The sequence below is a fragment of the Macrobrachium rosenbergii genome, chromosome 43 (assembly GCF_040412425.1).
Source record: "Macrobrachium rosenbergii isolate ZJJX-2024 chromosome 43, ASM4041242v1, whole genome shotgun sequence".
Lineage (NCBI taxonomy): Eukaryota > Metazoa > Arthropoda > Malacostraca > Decapoda > Palaemonidae > Macrobrachium > Macrobrachium rosenbergii.
Genome location: NC_089783.1, coordinates 51,584,125 through 51,598,521, shown reverse-complemented (window position 1 = coordinate 51,598,521; position 14,397 = coordinate 51,584,125). Strand labels below are relative to the sequence as shown.

At 35.6% G+C, this 14,397-nt stretch overlaps 1 long non-coding RNA gene across 1 annotated transcript; it reads left to right on the top strand.

Annotated features, from left to right (window-relative positions):
- Positions 1-1,202: 1,202 nt before the first annotated feature.
- Positions 1,203-7,632, top strand: LOC136828535 (uncharacterized). Its single transcript, XR_010850095.1, has 3 exons — positions 1,203-1,448; positions 4,598-4,697; positions 6,551-7,632. It is a non-coding gene; the product is annotated as an uncharacterized lncRNA (long non-coding RNA).
- The last annotated feature ends 6,765 nt before the right edge of the window (positions 7,633-14,397 follow it).

Sequence of the window (14,397 nt, the reverse complement as noted above, 5' to 3'; positions counted from 1 at the left end):
GTGGACTTCTGGACTTACTTATATTCACGCAAACTATCGATTTTCCTTTCCACGTATTTATGCGTATGTTTGTATACACAATACATGCATACGTACGTATAATTTGTCAGTTTTACAATAGGCATTTTATGCTTTCAAATATTAAGCAACAAAATTACACAACTCATTAATATTGAAGTCACTGCTCCTCGGGAATAATTAAACCGGACGAGAAATATAAATTTTCCCTTAGGTTTTCATTTGTTCCCAAGGTAAAGTGGACTCGATGTTAATGGATTACTAATGGCTTGATATTTGAAAACATACAAACACACACACACACACACACACACACACACACACACACACACACACACACACACATATATATATATATATATATATATATATATATATATATATATATATATATATACATATATTCCTCATGTTCCACAGCCTTTCACTTTTGGCTTTTACGGTTCCCTAAAATAATCATATGTTTTTAGCCTTAATTATTACATTAAATTACAATCCTACGCCTTTTATATATATATATATATATATATATATATATATATATATATATATATATATATATATATATATTATATGTATGTGTGTGTGGTAAAGGTGTAGGATTATAATTTATGGTAATAATCAAGGCTTAAAAACATATGCTTATTTATACGTAACCGTAAAAGCCAAAAGTGCGAAAATTTTCTACACACGTCACCATTAGGAGTTAGGTAAACACGTAGCAATGTTCACTTTCTAGTGATCTTTATGCCCAAGTAATGATCCCCATTCGTCTGCTTGATGAGCCATCATCGGGCGAGAGAGGGAAAATGCAGCGTCGCTTCGTGATTCAAGGAAGCGCTCAGCCTAAACACGAGGCGCATGCATCCACAAGCGGCGGACAGGTGCTAACTGGGAGAAAATCTGAAAATCGTCTACTCGGATGACGTCATAATTCGCCTGACGTCATGATGACGCAATCCCTCAGCCGATTCAGAGAACGGGAAAGACCCCGGTAAGGCAACGTTCGCCTGAGCAGACGACGAAAGGACTTTCTAATCTAGAAGGTTCCTTCCCGCCTCCTAGCCGCTGGTAAAGGCCATGTCAACGTCCTAGCGGCGGCTACTTAGGACGGCGTCAAAGAGAGGAGGAGGAGGAGGAGGAGGAGGAGGAGGAGGAGGAAGATTCCGCTAGGTCGGGAGCCACTGGGTTGCGCCACAGCCATCAGCCATCAGCCACCAGCTGCCGGTTCGCTTTATATTTACCCGTCTGTCCGTGTATATAAGCACTCGTCGAGGGAGGAGAGAGGGCCAGTCGGATCACTCTCACTAACATTTAAAGAGTTGAGGTGCCTCTCGCGAGGGAAGGACGGATTTAACTTTGACTCTTCTCGTTGCCCTTCGGGTCTTCTCCGGCGGATAGAGAGTGCCCCAGCACGCTTTTCGATCACAGTAAATATACCCGGCTTTTTCTCTTCAAATTTTGTCTATCTTTCCGCTCTGCTTTCAGTTAATGCTTGCTTTAGTCTTCATTGCCACGGGATAACAATTGGGGTGGTTATTTGAGATAAGATGTTGGTCTGCTATTGTGTAGACATTGATGATATATGAGTATGAACGTATGAATATTATATGTTACGTACATACAGCCACACAAGAAAACGCATACTTACACCGTAAACACACGCATATGTATATATATATATGTATGTATATATATATATATATATATATATATATATATATATATATATATATATATATATATATATATATATATATATATATATATATGTATATATATATATGTTTGTGTCTGAACGGAAGAGTATTTGTATGTCTGCGTATATCAATACTTCTGTGTTCCTTCAGAACTTGGCTAAGGAACAAATTAAATGCCGACTTTTTCATTTTATAAACCAGTCGAAATAGTCCACATTTCTCACGAGATGTAATACTCGTAGAATACCGGTTAGAGACTGTCTTCTTCCACTTTGCTCGTTAGATAAGCCTTCATTACCCCTTGAAAGCACGGAACGGTGATTTAGCTAAAACACATTTCTTTTATTTTCTCACGCATCTTGTAAATAAAATAGTTTTCTGTATTTCAGCAGTACTTTTTCGCTCTGCTTTTATGTGTATGCATGTCTGAATTAGTTAGATTTGTGTTGACAGGGTGAGTATGGATAAATGTTAGTTTAATATATATGTATATATATATATACATATATATATATATATATATATATATATATATATATATATATATATATATCAACATGTACCACGTGGAATTACGGACCAGTGTATATATTTCCTGACCAGTTTTGTTTCGAGGTTTCTAAGACATGTTCAACAGGACTACAGCCAAAAGTGGTCTTGATGTACACCTAGTGTTTCAGTTTTCCCTGCAATACATCTCCAAGTGTTCCGGTGATTTTTCTTTATAAATACATAGACGTAATATATAACATTATGGAGGAGGGAAAAACTTTCCAATTCTTAGCAAGCCTCCTGGCATGAGGTTGCCAATCACGTGCCCTTTCCTTTAAATCTGATAATCTTGTTTACCAATTCAAAACTGGATAGAATGTGTGGTGAATGCCTTGAGCTTGACCGCTGAACTTCCGCACGTTTTGTACATACATACATACACACATACATATATGTATTGTATATACTGTATATAGACATATATACATGTATATAAATTTATGTATATAAGTCTATATATATATATATATATATATATATATATATATATATATATATATATATATATATATATATACCTGCTTTTACAAACGCTTACGGGCCACCTTTCGGCAAGGGCTAGTGCCGGCATAAGGCCTGGTTAGTCTAAACCGGTCAACCAGTTAAAAAGCCTCTAATTTTCATGTACTTCCTGGTATCTGGATCATCGTAAGTTTCCCGGGTGGGACTGATAAGAGTGATTCAACTGAATTTAATGATTTAACCTGAATTTATCCATGATGCATTAGTCAGTGTTTCTGAAGATAATTCAGAATTAATAGGTTTTAGTTGTATCCTAAGATCCTCGTGTACTATAAGATGGGAGACAAAAATATAACTTTACAAAATGTTGGGTAACGTAAAACTAAATACACTGATTAAATGGGCAGTAGTATTAAATATAACAATAATAATACTTATTTTGGGCTCGTAGTGAATTCACATGTATTAAACTCAAGGACGGTTAATATTTTCCGTTAAAGAATTAGTGTGACTCTTAAAATCCAGCAAGTCATCGCACATCGGGAAGCTCGAACAGGAAATAAGCCCGAGTGTTTTTTTTTTTTTTTTTTTTTTTGAGCAAGAATGAGTAGAACTAGGTAAATTATTCAGTGCTAACCAGTACGTTTGCTCCATTAGTTTTCAATGGTCTAAATTTCTTGTTTTTCCACGCTCTATAGATATCTGGGTGCATACGTACATACATTTACACACACACACTATCTATCTATATATATATATATATATATATATATATATATATATATATATATATATATATATATATATATATATATATATATATATGCGTATGACATCATTCCATTTGTAAAAAGTAGTGTGAGATGAGAGAGAGAGAGAGAGAGAGAGAGACAGAGAGACAGAGAGACAGAGAGCCAGAGAGAGAGAGTACTGCTGATACTCTAACACCAAGTATGGAAAGACGAGAAACGTTCACAAACTAGATAAAGAGAAAATGTTGAAGAAATAAAAAAAAAAACTCGGAAAAAAACCAGGAAACCAGGAAAAAGTTACCTGCCTTCAGATGTTCACCAAATCATGAAACATAAACAAACCAGCCTTCACGGCAGGTTCTGTTCTTCTTCTTCTTCTTCTTCTTCTTCTTCTGAGGAGAAAAGAAAAAGAGAGGAGAGCTTTCACTCGTAATGCATTATATATGACATAGTCTGTTGTTTACCGGTGTCATCTTTCTTCTCCTTCTTCTTCGCATTCAGTGTCGTCTGCTAAAGAAGTTCGCGGTTGCCGAATCAAATGATATGCTTACGTAACCACATATGGAAAGAACTAGACGGAGAGTATTAGCTCAGTCTAAGTTCACGTTAACATTCTTGCAAGTATATTGGCTACAAATACATGCAAGCAAAGACACTGATTCACACTATCCTTAGACCCTGATGACTTAGGCTCTCTTAGTAAATTTGCCTGACCATTAGCTACGTAGGGCCTCAAGAGAAACCGGTTTGTACCTTTCACCGCAACAAGAGAACAAAAAACAAACATACAATTTAAGCGACAGAGAACGATGTGAAATGCTGACAGTGATCCTGAACACACTTTCAATGGGTTTGTCTGTCAACATGAAGTGAAATTAGCTGCAATTGAAACCGTAATTGCCCTGGGAGCCTTCAAAGAAACATTACCCGGATAAAATACGTAACTGACAATATGTTAGACTTATATTCCCCCTCTAACAAAATTTCACAAAGTTTCTTTTATTATTTATTTGTACGTTACATTTCTGTTTTTTTTTTTTTTTTTATTGGAGCAGCTCCCTTTCGCAGTTGTTAACGATTTAGAGTTTACATGGCAGCAACTTTCTTTTCCAGGTACCGAAGATAATGGGAAAATACATCGTATTGCTGGCGCTCGTGTTATTGACTTTGGTGGTCGTGGGCCAGGCTCTCCCGTCACCCCAGTATGCTAGAGGTAAAACATCCTTCTCTCTCTCTCTCTCTCTCTCTCTCTCTCTCTCTCTCTCTCTCTCTCTCTCTCTCTCTCTACTTTTTCCGGTATTACTTATTCATGTGTTATTATTCTATATGTGTTCAGGATGTGTTATTGTTCTATCTCCTGTTCTTAGGACAGGTATCTGTTCTGTTGTGATGTACGTGTTCGGACACATACCTACCTGTCTCACCTCTCTCTCTTCTCTCTCTCTTTTTCTTATCTCTGAAAAAGCTTTATGACTGAATTTCAGTGTTATAGAATGTAGAAATAGTGTTTCTCTCTCATGGTTGCCCCCCTCTCTCTCTCTCTTTCAGTGAAATTTTCAAGAATCTAGTTCCCCCTCCCCTTATCTCTCTCTCTCTCTCTCTCTCTCTCTCTCTCTCTCTCTCTCTCTCTACGTGGTAATGGTTTAGGACTGAATGCATTTCAGTGAAATATCAGAAAGACTGTTAAAGGAAGTTCTCTCTCTCTCTCTCTCTCTCTCTCTCTCTCTCTCTCTCTCTCTCTCGTGGTAATGGTTTAGGAATGACTTCATTTCAGAGAAATATCAGAAAGACTGTTAAAAGTTCTCTCTCTCTCTCTCTCTCTCTCTCTCTCTCTCTCTCTCTCTCTCTCTCTCTCTCTCTCTCTCTCTCTCTCATTAGTATTCTAATAGGCAACTTACAAAGTGGCGGTGAAAGTGTCACCCTCAAGTTACGTTATTCAAGAGAAACCCGACAACTCTCGATGACTTCTGAGGAGAAATCGAGTATTCTTCGTTATGCTATTCTGTATTTCGTAATAGGTCCGCCGGGTGCTATTACAAGCTGTTAGTTTATATTATCATTTCCTTTTAATTTGTTAAAAAGGACTGAAAACACTTGTGCTGCACAAAAATGCAAGTCCGAGAGCAGTACGTATGCAATTATTTCATTCTTTATTATGTGTTTATAAATCTGAGTAGGCCTATGCTCAAGCTCGCTCTCTCTCTCTCTCTCTCTCTCTCTCTCTCTCTCTCTGTATGTGTGTGTGTGTGTATGTTTGTGCATGCAGTAGAGCGTCCTGTTCATATATTAAATGTAGGTACAAATAGCTGCCCATGAAAATCTGTAAAGAGGTATACATTATTTACCTGTGAAAGATCTCATGATACGCAGAGTCCGAAAGCATGATAGTATCTCTCTCTCTCTCTCTCTCTCTCTCTCTCTCTCTCTCTCTCTCTCTCTCTCTCTCTCTCTCTCTCTTTCCGCAGTTGATAATATTATGAAAATCTCTCTCTCTCTCTCTCTCTCTCTCTCTCTCTCTCTTTCCGCAGTTGATAATATTATGAAAATCTCTCTCTCTCTCTCTCTCTCTCTCTCTCTCTCTCTCTCTCTCTCTCTCTCTCTCTCTCTCTCTCCGCAGCTGATAATATTATGAAAATCTCTCTCTCTCTCTCTCTCTCTCTCTCTCTCTCTCTCTCTCTCTCTCTCTCTCTCTCTCTCTTTCCGCAGATTGATAATATTATGCCAAATGTCTCTCTCTCTCTCTCTCTCTCTCTCTCTCTCTCTCTCTCTCTCTCTCTCTCTCTCTCTTCTCGCAGTTGGTAATATTGTGACAATCATCTCTCTCTCTCTCTCTCTCTCTCTCTCTCTCTCTTTCCGCAGTTGATAATATTACGACAATCTCTCTCTCTCTCTCTCTCTCTCTCTCGGCTGATAATATTATGACAACATTTCTCTCTCTCTCTCTCTCTCTCTCTCTCTCTCTCTCTCTCTCTCCGCAGTTGATAACATTATAACAATATTTCTCTCTCTCTCTCTCCGCAGTTGATAACATTATAACAATATTTCTCTCTCTCTCTCTCTGTGCAGCTGACGGCGAAGAAGAAACCATCACCCAGGAACCGAAGTCCATCTGTTCCTGGCCGATGTCAATCATCTGCAGATTCCTCTTTCCTGAGGACAGATTCCACAATTCTAGGCAGCTCGACATTCCACTCCACACGACTAAGCAGTGAAAGTCCGCGTCCGCGCTACGCCTACCGAATAAGAATTTAGTTACCGCCTTTTTTTTTTTTTTTTTTGGTGAACGCTATGGACTGTTCTTAACCTAAGGACCACGAGTTACTTGAGTACCTGTCGTTATTTCTTTTGTAGGGAATATGGAAAATGTTATGTTATCTTTGCGTGTTATGATTTCAGCGCGAAGTGATGGATTTCTTTGCTTATTCACACTCTACACAAGGCTTATTAATGCACACGAAGCTATAAAAAAAAAAATCCAGTGCAAATGAAGGAAAGCAAAATAATAAAAATCTTGAATGGAAGCAATAACAAAAAAGAATGGAAGCTTGCAAGCTGTGTAAAACACAGCATCAAGAATGGATAACTGAACGGGATATCCCAGAAACAGCAGCTGTCAAAACAGCAACAACGAAAAAAAAAAAAAATAAGGGAATAACAACGAAGCTAAAAAAAAAACAATGCAACTTAAGGCAAGCAATAACAAAAATCTTGAATGGAAGAAATAAATTGCAAGCTGTGTAAAACACAGCATCAAGAATGGATAACTGAACGGGATATCCCAGAAACAGCAGCTGTCAAAACAGCAAAAAAAAAAAAAAGCAAGGAAATAATAATGATAACAAACTCTTCTTGTATTACAAGAAAGATGCAAACTTACCAGCGGAACCAGTCGCTTGAGAAAAGTATTAAACCTTTTTTCTCATCTTCCCTCTTCTTTATTTATTTATTTAATCGCTTTGTTATATTTGGGGTATATTTTTTCCTTTCTGATATGCCGCTTTTAGATTTTAAGACGTTACAAACTTGTTACTGTTAACCTGTAAATAATCTATTTTGTAATTTCATCTCATGATTAATGCCTTCTCCATATTGAATAACCAATTATACATTGCCATTGTTACTCATTTTAAAATAAACGGAGATTTCATTGTATTCTGTTATTCAGTAACCCTTTATCATCCTTCGCATGACTGTTCAAGCCTCATATTGACTGAATTAATAGGATGAAACGAAAGTCTACGTCAATCTGTTCTTTGACGTGTTGCGTCAAAGATATTTCTGTACAGAAAAATGAGGATAATGTCCTTTACTTGATTCTGTTTTTATCCAGCGAAGTTGACAACGGTCTTCAGTATCAATTGGAGGCTTGATAATTTTTCAGATATAAAAGACGAATGTTCATACATCTTACTCTCTCTCTCTCGTCCCATATATATATATATATATATATATATATATATATATATATATATATATATATATATATATATATATATATATATATATATAATATGCATGGATGTATATATACAGGCATCTATGTGTATATGTATATGTATAAATATATAAATATATATATATGCATATATATACATATATATTTATATCTATATTACAATTAATATATGTATATATATACATGTATCTATCTATATAATATATATATGTATGTATATATATGTATATATAAATATATATATATATATATATATATATATATATATATTTATATTTATGTGCGTGTTTGTATATATATGCGTATATATATAAACAAATATATATATATATATATATATATATATATATATATATATATATATATATGTATGTATATGTATATATTTATGCATATATATGTATATTATATATGTATATATATATATGTATGTAGGTGTGTGTCTGTGTGTAAAGAGAGAGAGAGAGATAGTTGGCCCGCAGTATTTTTTCTTGTATCTAGAGGCAAACCAATCAACCAATGACATGCAGCTAATTACGAGTCACAATGGTCGTATAGCATAAGCACATCATCAACAAAGAACCACTGCCACAGTTACGTTAGTTTTGCGTCTTATGTAATTCAAGCATTTTGCTTTCAAGTGTTGCGTGAATTGCATCTCGGGAAAGCGTTTATATTTTAATATCATTATTTTTTATCGAGAGTCATTGCCGGCATTTCGCCTCTTCGGGTAAACAGCAAGTTAGGTTTATTTAAGAATTGCAAACTTTTACACCCGACGCTTGGAAAAGCCAATAATCTTATGATCATAAAAGATAACGAATATATGTTGGTATTTTCACGCTAATGGGGACTGAAGTTTAATTTCTAAAACTTGAGAAGATTTTAAAGTAAATCTTCGCTTAGATTTACACATGATCAAATTGTTGATCCCCAGACACCTTTTTTTTAATGTTTTAATTAAAATAACTTAGATTAAATGGTACAGTGTATCGTATACACAGAGATTATGGAAATTTCTGGACACTTTTTTGGGAATATGTGGAAATGCTATAGAATGGTATATTAACTAAACAGATCATCTATATCTATCTCATCGTGGTCGGTTGCTTAGGGTCCGAATACAGAAGAAATTCTGGGTAATGACATTTATTCTAATAAGATTATACACCGGATGTAAAAATATTTTCACACAAGAATTTCTCGATCCTGCAAACTCAGGCTGATAAACTATCACTTAATTTTGCTCGCTTTAGGAGTCTCAGTCAAGCAGTGAGACTGAGTGGAACGTATTGTAAGAAATATTACCAAATTTATCTCTATTCTAACTATAGCTTGCACGCAATCTACTAAAAACAAAATATCGGAAACCAGTAACCTGGTTAAGAAAAAGTACGTGGCTCCAGACCCAACCCCGTTACACCTTGATGATCAAACATTTAAATCTAAATGTCTATAATCGCATTGAGAGGCGGAAGAATAAATCGGATTAATTTCACCCAACCTTCAGGACGCTTAGCAGTTCATGGTGAAAGCAGTGGTAACTATAAGTATTTCCATGATGTTCCATAGAGCAAAACCTTCTTGAGAACAGTTAACAAAAAAGTATATATATATATATATATATATATATATATATATATATATATATATATATATATATATATATATTTTTTTTTTTTTTTTTTTTTTTTTTTTTTCAGGAGTAACAGGCAAATACAAATTATACATCATGTCCCTCATGCAATAATACCACTCGCTCCTTCGACACATATAAATAGCTCGAGAACTTTATAATTGTTCTTGGGGCGAACAACGTAAAAAACGATGAACCTTTGTCATGGCACGCTTAAATTCTCGGCATCTCGGCATTACTGGGCGCAAAATGTGTCCCCCATTGATCGCTACTCATTACGAGATTGGATGACATTGAATAACAGGCACATATGCTCTCACGTTAAGACGAGGCCCGTTATAAAATTGAGCACAGTTGAACGTACGCCCTCGGTCGTCATATGCTCCTACCATCGTTAAAAAAAGGTGACAGTGACATTGATATGCATAGGCATTAGACTTACCTAACAGAATGTGAAAATTTATTTATTCATAACCACCCCTCGCCTATAACGATCTAGAAAATCCTTACCGGCTGCAACATACATTAATCATAACAGATATTTCAGCTATACGTTCCCGATTTCTCTGCGAAATATTTTTATAGCGAAAAAACCTTGGATTTCTCTTCTCCATACCCTCCGCCTTCCCTAAGGCCACGGGCCGGTTGCCTTGATGCGTCTTTCCCAAACATTTCTATTTCTTCCCCGAATCTTCCTTCTCACTTATCACTCCATCTTAATCCTTTGCCTCCCTCTCGACCTCTTGCTCCTAACAGGTTCTTCCCAAGAGCTCTTTACTCCTTCGTCCTAACGCATCCTTACCACATAGGCCTACCAAAAGCCATATCAGTCTCGAGTTTTGTCATGTCAGTAATCTTTATACTACCCAGGCACTTATCTTGATTTATTCATTTTTCAGTCTTTCACGCAGAGAGGTCTCGAAAATCCACCTCAAAATCTTTATTTCTGTTCGCTCCAGCTTCTGTTCCTCCTGAACCGTACGTCATCGCAGGTTTGATTACGGTACAATAGATAAATATTTAGAGTTCGTTTGACATTCTTTTGGCACATGTACAGTACCCCTGCCACCTCCCTCCATCTCCCTCAAGCTGCATTTATCCTGATTTCAGCCCCAGCCTTACAATCTCCTTTTTGGCTTAAACTGGATCCGGAGTATTTGAAATTCGCTGCCTGTATCAAATCTGGGCATCGTTTATCTTGCATAAATAATCTATCCCCGCCCGTCTTCTGAACACCATGACCTCAATTTTACGCGCATTTATCTTGTTTATCTTCATACCACGCCATTCGAGAGATTCCTGCCACTCTCTTACCATAATTTGCAATTCTTCAGTCTCTGCTGTTGTCACTAGATAATCTGCATACAATCATCCCCACAGATTTTCATTTCTAATCCCTTCATTTAATACTGCCGTAACTACGAATGGCCTTAGTGCTGATCCCTGATGTAAACCAACTCTAACTCAAAGCATTTTTGTTTTGCCACAGGCTGTTGTTACTGAGGTCCTTTTTCTTTTACACGCCATTTCAACCAACTCAAACAACTTTTGTGGGACTTTTTCTTGAACACCGAAAAAACTACCCCCCTTAGAATTTTACCAAACGTCTTTTTCAAGTCCATAATTGCGCAGTAGAGATTTCGATGACATTCCAGCCTCATTCCCTGTAACACTTTTATTAAAAAGACGCATCAACTGTACCACTCTCTCTTAATGAACCCGTACTGCTGTACACCAATCTTCACAATTGCTCGCAGTCTCTCATCGAGTATTCTTTCCAAAATCTTCAACAAACTTTCATTTACCTTGATTACTCTATAATTACGCAGTCCGTAATCACATCTTTCTCCTGTTCAAACTCTTTCACAGTCAGACTTATTTCCCAGCAATTTGGCATTAGTTCTTCTGTCCAGATTGAACTCAATAATTCCAGTATTCATCCTTCCCCCTCTACACTTAGCGGATCCAGAAAAATTTCGTGGCGGGGGTGGGGGGCGGCGCACCAATTTTCATATTATACATACATACATACATACATACATACATACATATATACATATGTATGTATGTATACATACAGTTTTGCTCATCATTTAATCCTGTTCTAACCATGGAAACGATTTTTGTACCGATCACTATATTGGTAATACTAGACTATTTTATTAAGTTAAGATATATTAATTTTTCTGGACAGAAAAAAAAGGCATTGTTAAGATGCTCTTGTAATGTATAAACTTTGTACACGTTTTCCTCTCATAAATGCACACACATATATATGTGTATAAATAAATAAATAAATATATATATATATATATATATATATATATATATATATATATATATCCTTTTGAATATTAGCCATAAATAACTTTATTAATGACTTACGTCTGAAGTGAATGATATATATGCATCTATATATTGTCAGGATTCAAACCTTTTAACGTCTGAGTACTGACCTTATTAGTGACTTAATAATAATGAATGATTCACCTGCCTTGTAGAAGCACTTCAAACCCCTTCCGGCTGTAACATAAGTGAAGGATCAATGAATCCATATTGCTTGTTTGAAGTATTATGAATATATTCCGGCTGTAATATAATATATAGGATCAATGATATATATATATTGCTTGTTTGTATATACAAATATATATATATATATATATATATATAATATATATATATATATATATATATATATATATATATATATGTGTGTGTATGTGTGTGCGTGTATATATGTGTGTGTGTGTGTGTGTGTGTGTGAATGCGTGTGAAAACGAATCATTGGTTTTATATACTATCCACTGCGTAGTAGTGCTTGCAACATCTCACTAACAAGCCGAGCTAGAAAGCTAGAGACCCCATAAAGTCAAGATGAAGACGCAAGGCAAAAAGAATGCCATCAACATACCAGTCACGTTTAATGTTACAGGCACGTGGATTCCAGTTCGCCTGCTCAGGAATTGCGTAATGCCAGTCAAGTCGTTACGCAGTGTTTAACCATGACGCCTTCGCAAAAACATACATTTGACTCGGGTTCATAGAATTCTAATGTGGAGTTTTTTTTTTTTAGTCGATCAGCACATCTGTTTGCTTAACTCGAGATAAATCGACTGGATTACTTTCCTTGATTAACTGATTGATTATGAAATTTAGGTGTTGCAGACCAGGCGCCGGAACGCATCAGGATTATTCAGCGCTGTAACGAAGGTGAAATATCAAAACAAGAACATAAAGGACCGAAAGATAAGGTGTTTGGACTATATTCATGTCGACAAGTGCAACAGGACTTTTATCGTTATCGAGACTTGATATTATCACTCCAGCAAATGAATGAAAAACAAACGAATGGACAAATAACTTTTATGAGGTGCTTTGACTAAATAACTAGAACAGTGATATTTGAAGGGTAGGGTATAAATAATGGAGCCTTGAAGGATAAAAAAAAAAGAACTTGCATAGTCATGCTTTGGAATTTCGGGTAATAACCTTTGCTACATATTTTTTCGTCTTACATCGCTAACGCGCTTGAATAAGAGGACTTGCTAACTTTTTTTTTAACTGACAATAATTGATGACTATAATTAAACTTCAAAAGCTCCTTACTCAAACGGACAGTTTGTAAACTTTCCGATTGTTTTGCATCATTTAGGAAATCATTTACTGAGTTAAAATTCAATAGCTTCCGTTAGTACTTTATATATATATATATATATATATATATATATATTATATATATAATTGTGTCATGAATTTTATTCAGTTATTGTTATGTTTATAGTCTTATATTGTATTCCATTTGAACTTATCAGACGTGTTTTCCACTGTAAAGCAATTCTGGAACTCTTGTTTTGAACCTCTTCAACGTCTGCAAAAACGGTTTCCTTTGAATTCTGGGGAACAAAAAGAAGTCACAGGGAGCAAGATCGGGTGACTAGGGTGGGTAATTCAAACTGTCTCACACTCAAGGCAGTGTGCGCTGGTGCATTGTCGTGATGAAGCCACCACCCTCCACTTTACTCAAACTTGAGTGTGGACAGTTTGTAAACTTTCCGATTTTTTTTTTAGATCATCATTAAAAGGAAATCATTTACTGAGTTCAAATGGAAAATTCAAGGTGAAAAGACTGTAAACATGTCAATAACTGAATAAAATTCTTAGTACTTTTGTTTATATATATATATATATATATATATATATATATATATATATATATATATATATATATATATGATATTGAATAATGAGCAACAGTCTTCACTATTATAATGCTAATTATGTTAACAGTCTGCCTTTGTCAGTCTCACATTCACATTTCCTATATTAGGCTGCAAAATTAGCAATATTATAGTGCCAGAATGTACCTTTTTTTATTTACATTTTTTTTTAAATCTTAAAGCAATAAACTGTTCATAGCCGGTAAATTTTCAAATATAAAACTTCCAGAGAGGAAACAATGTAGCAATATACCCGGAAGACAACGACTCCATTAGAGTAATTTCTGCAAGTTTGAGCAAAATTAAAAACCCGTAAAACCACTTTCTCCCTTTAAAGCATTTCTCGATTCTAGTTAATAGTTACAGTGCATTATTCTCTCTAGAGCTAATCCTTTCCTCTCAGTAATTCTCCGTATCACTTTCCTTCTGGGCCAGTGATGCAATCAGCAGAAACTGGCAAAGGAAGAATTAAGGAAGGCAGGAGCCTGAAACCTGAATTATTAAGTATCATCCTTTCGTTTTCTCGGTCGTAGAGATTTTGCAACTTTTGCTTGCCCATATTTGCGTCTTGTTTGGACCCTCGCGGCTTCAGCTCGATATT